Source organism: Paramisgurnus dabryanus, chromosome 3 (genome assembly GCF_030506205.2).
Source record: "Paramisgurnus dabryanus chromosome 3, PD_genome_1.1, whole genome shotgun sequence".
NCBI classification, from domain to species: domain Eukaryota; kingdom Metazoa; phylum Chordata; class Actinopteri; order Cypriniformes; family Cobitidae; genus Paramisgurnus; species Paramisgurnus dabryanus.
In genome coordinates this window covers 2,962,361-2,969,507 of record NC_133339.1, presented here as the reverse complement: position 1 = coordinate 2,969,507, position 7,147 = coordinate 2,962,361, and the positions used below count along the sequence as shown (strand labels likewise).

Sequence of the window (7,147 nt, the reverse complement as noted above, 5' to 3'; positions counted from 1 at the left end):
TGCCATAATGTGCCCCTTCCTTGAGAAAGAAAGTCTTTCCTCAGGGGAAATCGTCAGGGAGGGGCTGTCGCGAGGAGCATTAACTCTGAAAACCAATTCCTGGTAGTCCAGTACGGGGCGACTAATAAAAGGCTCTCCTCGTCCTGCCTGACTTTGCACAGTGTCTGCGCAATAAAGCTCACTGGAAGGAATGCGTATGTACGCACCCCCCGCGGCCAGCTGTGTGCCAACGCATCCACGCCGAGGCTGCCCTCGGTTAGTGAATAAAATAGGCGACAGTGGGTATCGTCCGGCGACGCAAACAGATCTATCTACGCACAACCGAACTTCTTCCAAATTAGCTGGACCGTCTGGAGGTGGAGTCGCCATTCGCCGGGGGCGCAGCTCGGGAAGCGCGTCTGCCGCTGTATTGGGCGAACCCGGGATGTAAATGGCACGAAGGGACCTCAGATGCTTCTGACTCCAAAGGAGGAGATGACGAGCGAGATGCGACAGGTGACGAGAGCGCAAAACCGCCTTAACGGTAAATAACGCAACAGTCGCAATGTTATTGGTGTCGGCTAATACATCCTTCCCTCGCATCTCCATAGCGGAGCGTACAAGTCCCAGATATACAGCGCACCGCTCGCGGCAGTTGGGGTGCTATGCACACCCCTGAGACTGCAAGCCCGTCATACGTGGCTGATCATCCCGTGCTGAGGGCATTGCAATATACAGAATGCCAGGAGACCCCTCAGGGGCATATCTTCTATCGGAAATGCCGGGTCTACCACGGGGAAAAATTGAAATGACACGCAGGTGCAATGTTTACACGGTGTATGTCGGTGTGCCACGCTCTCCTCGAGACTCGATCGTAAGCCAACGCTGAAGCGGTCTCATATGAAGCAGCTCGGGCGGAGTCACAGCCGCAGCATGCTGTCATATGTCCAGGAGCTTCTGAAATTGTTTCAGAGGGACCGCGTACTTCCCTCGAATTAAACCGAGGCAAGTCAGAACTGACTGGTTGCGCGCTCTTGTTAAACACGCCAATTAGTCGATCGAGTCTTATTTCCATACTGAGAAAAAGGATCCTCTGCACGGGGCAAAGTTGCTCTTTCCCAGTCGACCTAAAGACTTAAACGAGCGAGATGCCGAAGCATTAACTCTCTGTGTTCGCGCACGTCTGCCAAGAACGGGCTATTATAAGTCGACGTACATAAAAGCAGAATGCGAACAACGCTCTCTCTCTGATATTTTAATGCCGTGACTACATGGAGACACGGAGAGAGAGACAGCTCGAACGGTGTACTTAGTATTAATATGCCCACCCCAGGACGCAGAGCGAAAAAAACGGTCTAGAGCGAGGGGAGATGGACACATAAAGTACACGTCTTACAGGTCTAAGGCTGCAAACCGATCTGAATATTGAAATACGAGCCTCGGCGTTATCATCCAAAAAGAACACCTTCGTAGAGCCGGTGCGTAAATCAAATCGATCGTAACCCACCGCGTATTTTGGGTACTATGAGATAAAGGCTGGAAAAACCCTATCATCATCATCATCATCTCGGTAAGAGGGACCGGCTCGAACATCCTTCGCCAACAGGATATCGACTTTTGCACGCAGTACATGTGCATCGGACGCTTTCACCACAGTGAAACGAAAGCCCGAATTTTGGGGAGTGCCGGATTCGTAACCGAGGCGGATCGTGCGTAAAACCCAACGAAACGGGCTGGGAACTGAAGCCAAGCACCCAGGCACCGTACGAGGAGAAATAACGACACTACCGAAGTACCCGCGGTGGGGCAGCGAAGCGAGACAGGTGGGACTGCCGGTGCGTCTGCTGTGACAGCATAAACATCTACAGTATGTGTGTGTGACACTGACCTGAGCCCGCTGAGGGTAACGGTCGTCTGGTCTCCTCTACGGAGAGCGCAGACTCCGATGAGGGTGCTGGTGGTCCGGTCTCCTCAGCGGAGCGCTCGGACTCCTCAGGTCACCCGCTGGCGATAGAGGAGAGGTAGGGGAGCTGGTGTGAACCCGCTCACGGCTCTCTCGATCCTCCGGAGACCTAGAGAGGGAAGAGGAATGCACTCTTATGTGTGGTTAAGTGGGTACCGGCCGAACAGCCGGTGGAACATATGCAAACCAAGGATTTTCCACCCGACCCTCTATCGGGGGAAGGAGCTCCATCTCCTGAAGAGTGATCCTCTGCCAATCCGGGTCGCCCTTCACTGGCCACTTAAACTCCCGAATTTCACGGGAAGCGGCTAAGCGGGCGGGGCGAGCTGCTGACGACCGGTTCCCCTGCGCTGCCGAGATGGGGTCCGAGGAGGGGAACGTAGGTGGTCGCCGCAGGACGCCGACGGCGAGAGGCAGACTGAGGAGCCGGCGTGGTGGACCAAGGGCAGCTCTCTTCCGCCGGGGCATGACCTAGGAGATCGCCTCAGTCTGCGCAGGGGAGCTGTCCGACTCCCCTGGCTCGCCGAAGAGGCCGGTCTGTGAGACAGGAGCATTCAAGTTGTTCTCGTCTGCGTCCGTCATGTCAGCCAGACACAGCCAAAGGTGGCGATCTTGAACCACTGTGGTGGACATCGCACGACTGAAGGTCGCGGGCTCCCTCGTAAATCCTTTGTGAGCCTGCAGCAACGTTATTGCGTGCAGGGCCGAAGCCGCCTCTCCGGCATGCCTGATGGGCAGCGTCCGTAACCGGACGACTGTCTACAAACACGGGAGGGAAGGGTTGGGTGGTCCCTCCAGGAACACATCCCGCTCCACTGAAGGGGTCCCCGCCTTTAGCGGCTCCGTTGGTGAGGGAGGTGAGGGGTGAAAGCTGAACGGCCGGATGGCCGCAAATCACGTCAGCTCTTCGTGCAGTCGGGAAAGAAAGGCACAGGAGGAGAGGACCGAGAGGCCCGAGCAGCTCCGAAGTACCAATCCTGTGGGCGGGACGGTTCGGGCGGAGAGGGGTTAACCTTTCCAACTCTACTGTCTCCGCCGCTCGAGCGGGCACGGCCGCCCTCTCCGGAACGACTCTGCCTCGGAGGATAAATGGACACCCCTCTGATGCTGCAGAAGTGACGGGACCAGAAGGAGGTCCAATGGATTCGGCAGACATCGTAGAACACGACTCTGCAGTCTCCACCGGAGCCTCAACCGGCTGAGGATGAGAAGGCCGGTAGGTGGAGGACGCATCCTCCGTCCTACTCAGCGTAGTGACGCGAAGGGCGCCCTGCGAGCGCTTGACAGCCGCACCATGGCGGCGTCAGCACTGCAAAGGCGCGGACAGCGTTCCCGTAGAAACGACAGTCGTCTCCGCAATCCAAGAGGGTTATGCTCTCACAGAGAGAACAGAAACTCTCCACGAACGCAGCCCCGGAGTGCTCGATGCCTGAGCACGAAGACAGCGCTCGTGACCGTCACTGGAACCCTTATACTTCTCGCATCCAAGATCGCACGGGCGAAAAGCTATCCTGAAAAGGACGCTGATCTCCGCATATACGAGAGAGTGGCTGCCTTTAACAAGGCACAAAGCTCTCTCGTATCACTCTTTTAGGGAAATTCACTCAGATGCTTAGTTGATGAGCGCACAGGAAGGCAACGCACACACTAAACTCAAAACAATAAACAGATGTAGAGCCGTGGAATAAGCGAAGCGTCCGCTGTGATACTGCTAGTTCAACCAACTTCAGCAATCAAATCCCAACAGAGGATGAAATTTGGGCATTGCATTTTACAGACAGAATCCTGCAACTTCCCAGCCAGGAACATCAACAATTCACCTCCAGGTACACTTGGGAATACAATAGTTGTTTGCTGAGCATTATGACAATTAAGAACTAAATGAACTAAACATTCATCTCTACAGAACCCCATGATGATATTCCAACTCCTGTTTACAAAAGTGGGAAGAAAATCTTAAGTCTACATGTAAGTAACAGAAGTATTGCACACTTTGCTTTGCAAGCCATCTAAAACATTTTGGGGCGGTTTCCAGGACCAGGATTAGCTTAATCTAGGACTAGGTCTTAGTTTAATTAGGAAATATAACTAGTTTTAATAAACATGCCTTACTAAAAACATTACCTGTGTGCATTTTGAGGTAAAACAAAGGGCCCTGATGTATTTTAAGATATGTAAGTGCAAGTTGTTTTCAGTTTGGAGAGCTCTTAAAAGTGTTTAAGTCTAGGACTAGTCTAATCTCTGTCCGGGAAACCGCCCCTTTATATTTTGTTGGTGAACTAGCAAGTAGACATGTTTACAAGTAGAAATAGAGTTAAAACTCGGACAAGTAAAATTGTCTTTCACTCGAACATCCAAAACATTAACTTTAGGGACAAACCTTAATGTCCAGTCCTGTATTCGATACATAATATATGCTAATAAAGTGTTGGCTATATTAAATAATAAGGGCAAGTATTCAGGTTTTTGCGAAATCTGAAAATTGGGCTTACTTTTGTGTGTATGAAATATGAATTGTTTGGTTTTGTACACTAATGTTATGCACGACTTGAAGGGACAACCACAGTGTTTTTAGTCATATTAAACATTTATTACGTGAGTACAACCGATGTAAGTTTCACTTAAAGTAAACGCACAGGCAGTGAAAGTCGCGCCGAATGAATTCCTGAGTCTCTGCCTCCACAGTCCTTCAGCTGGGCTCTCAAGTCTCACGCATTCGCGGAGAAACACACTTATTTCAGTCAGTTCACACGGCACACCTTGTATTTCTTATGCAATATACAATTAATAGACGAGGCGCATGCATACACCGGTAAGTTCTCTGCCGAGTTTATAACTGTTTCACGTTTTTAATGTGGGCTCTACTTTACACAGCGACGCAAGAACTGACAAGCAGATGACATCAGAGCACCGCAAGAACGATTCGATAAGTCATACGGATGAGTCTGATTTCAAATCGCTCTCGTGGTTACTCAGATGTCATCCACCTGTCGGTTCTTGCGGCACTGCAGTAACATTCATAAAATGAGAGCGGGTTTTAGCTTTGTAACATGGATCGAGGAGATCAATTAATATTTCTGTATAGGTCTACACTGTGTTGAATATGTTTTTCATTTCTTTCAGTGTGTATATACAGTTCGACATTGCAGCGTGCTGATGTGTATCTCTCTTTCGATTAATAAAGAGGTAAGTCATTTTCAGCTATTGAAGAACGCAGTAACATTCATAAAATGAGAGCGGATTTTAGCTTTGTAACATGGATCGAGGAGATCAGGATCTTAGAAGTACAACCAAGTAGGGGTGTAACGGTACGTGTATTCGTACCGGACCGTTTTGGTACAGGGCTTTCGGCACGATGCACATGTGCACTGAATGGCCGGATGCAATCTTTTGTGTGTGGGTTTCCACACGAACGTATTAAGTGGCGGAAGTCTCTGCGTTAAGTGCAAGTCTTCTGTCAAACATATAACATAATTCGGCCCGTAGAAAGATTTTTATTTACTTAGTTGTATATTCGTTTGATTATTGATTTAAACGTTTACGGGGTCGCTTACGTGACGTGTCTAAAAGCGCGTGTTAATCGCGTGTCAACGCGCTGTTTTGTTCTTTCAAAAGTGCGTGAGAGGTTGCGCGTCTTTTGTTGCTACGCAATCATGAGACGCGCTTTCTGTGACAGCGAGAATAAGGAATGCGTGATCAGATTTTTCATCTGCACCTCACGTCAATCATATCATTGTTAAAATTCGATCAGCCGGTCGGGAAAGAGAAGAGCTGTAACCCGGGCTTACTCAGCTGTTACTCAGCTGCGGAGGGGTTTGTTAGTTTAAGTCACAGCTTACATTGACGACACAAGCAAAGATTAGGAGAAACGTGCAGAAGATCAAAGATGGCTATGTGTGCAACTGTATAATAAGTATCATCATGTTGCTTGCTATGCAGTTACACATAGAGCAGTAATATTATTTTTATGCAGAGATGGTACATAGTCAATTCAATTCTGTGAGTTAAACAATCCAAAATAAATCAAAACAGAAAAAAATTTTGGTGGCAAAAATGTAGGCTAATAGTTCATAAATGTATTCAGGATAGTGCTGGGCGCTAGATTTTAGTATTTGTATTTGTCATGTTCTGAATAAAAAGTAGTTTAAAACCATTATTAACTGTCTGGTTTTTAAAATTTTCATTCAGGAGCAAAAATCTGCCATTAAATTTGAAAGGAGTAAAGATTTGTTATTTATCATGATAATTATCGATATCGACTGATATGGAAAACATTTTCTGGATAATTTTTTGGGTCATATCGCCCAGCCCTAATTCAGGAATTGAATTTGTTAGTTTAGTGCAAGGTTTTAGTAGAAAAAGTTTAAGAGAAGGTTAAGAAAAGTTATCTACTGTTATAAAATTATTTAAAAAGTATGTTATTTATTGGAGATTATTTTTATTTTATATATATTTTATATATTATATTTTAATAAAAAGTGTTTAAAAAAGTGTAAACAAATTGTAAAAAAAAGTTTATAGTAATAAACAACCTGCAGTTTAATGTTTGCATTTTTCCCCTTACTGTACCGAAAATGAACAGAACCGTGACTTCAAAATCGAGGTACGCACCGAACCGCGTTTTTTGCATACCGTTACACCTCTACAACCAAGTACAACCATGTATTCACCCTCACATAGTTTCATTCTCATTAAAAGGTATTACATTTTGGCACATCTACTGGATGAAGGCATTGTGGTTCAATATACTGTAAATTAAATGAAAGCTGTTTACCACAGTGATGTCTGTCAAACTGTAGTGCAACTAAATTTTTGTGTTTTGTTCTCTATAGGCAGCAAAAACCTGGGATCTGCATTGGCCCTGCCATGTCTGGAGAGTATTTTTACTGTTTAATGAATTAAATTGTAATAAAAATTTTAAATGGACTTCTGAGTGTTGTCATAATTTACATGACATCTAATAATCAGTAATATAACTGTGTGAAATACATTACTTTTTGCATACAAGCCTTTATATTTCATTCTTTAAGCATGTAACAGATTGTAGTTAGTTATATGTTGTGTATATATGTGTATATATGTGAATATAAAAACTACCGTAATCAATTATACTGCATAGTAAATTGTACAGTATTTTAAAACACAGTGCAAAAATATGAACTGTAATTCATTTTACAGTAAAAATATACTGTAAGTTATTAAACA

General features: G+C 46.2%; 1 long non-coding RNA gene across 1 annotated transcript; it reads left to right on the top strand.

Moving 5' to 3' along the window:
• Positions 1–3,693: 3,693 nt before the first annotated feature.
• Positions 3,694–6,818, top strand: LOC141281974 (uncharacterized). The gene is made up of 4 exons (XR_012336424.1): positions 3,694–3,768; positions 3,849–3,910; positions 5,066–5,128; positions 6,775–6,818. It is a non-coding gene; the product is annotated as an uncharacterized lncRNA (long non-coding RNA).
• The last annotated feature ends 329 nt before the right edge of the window (positions 6,819–7,147 follow it).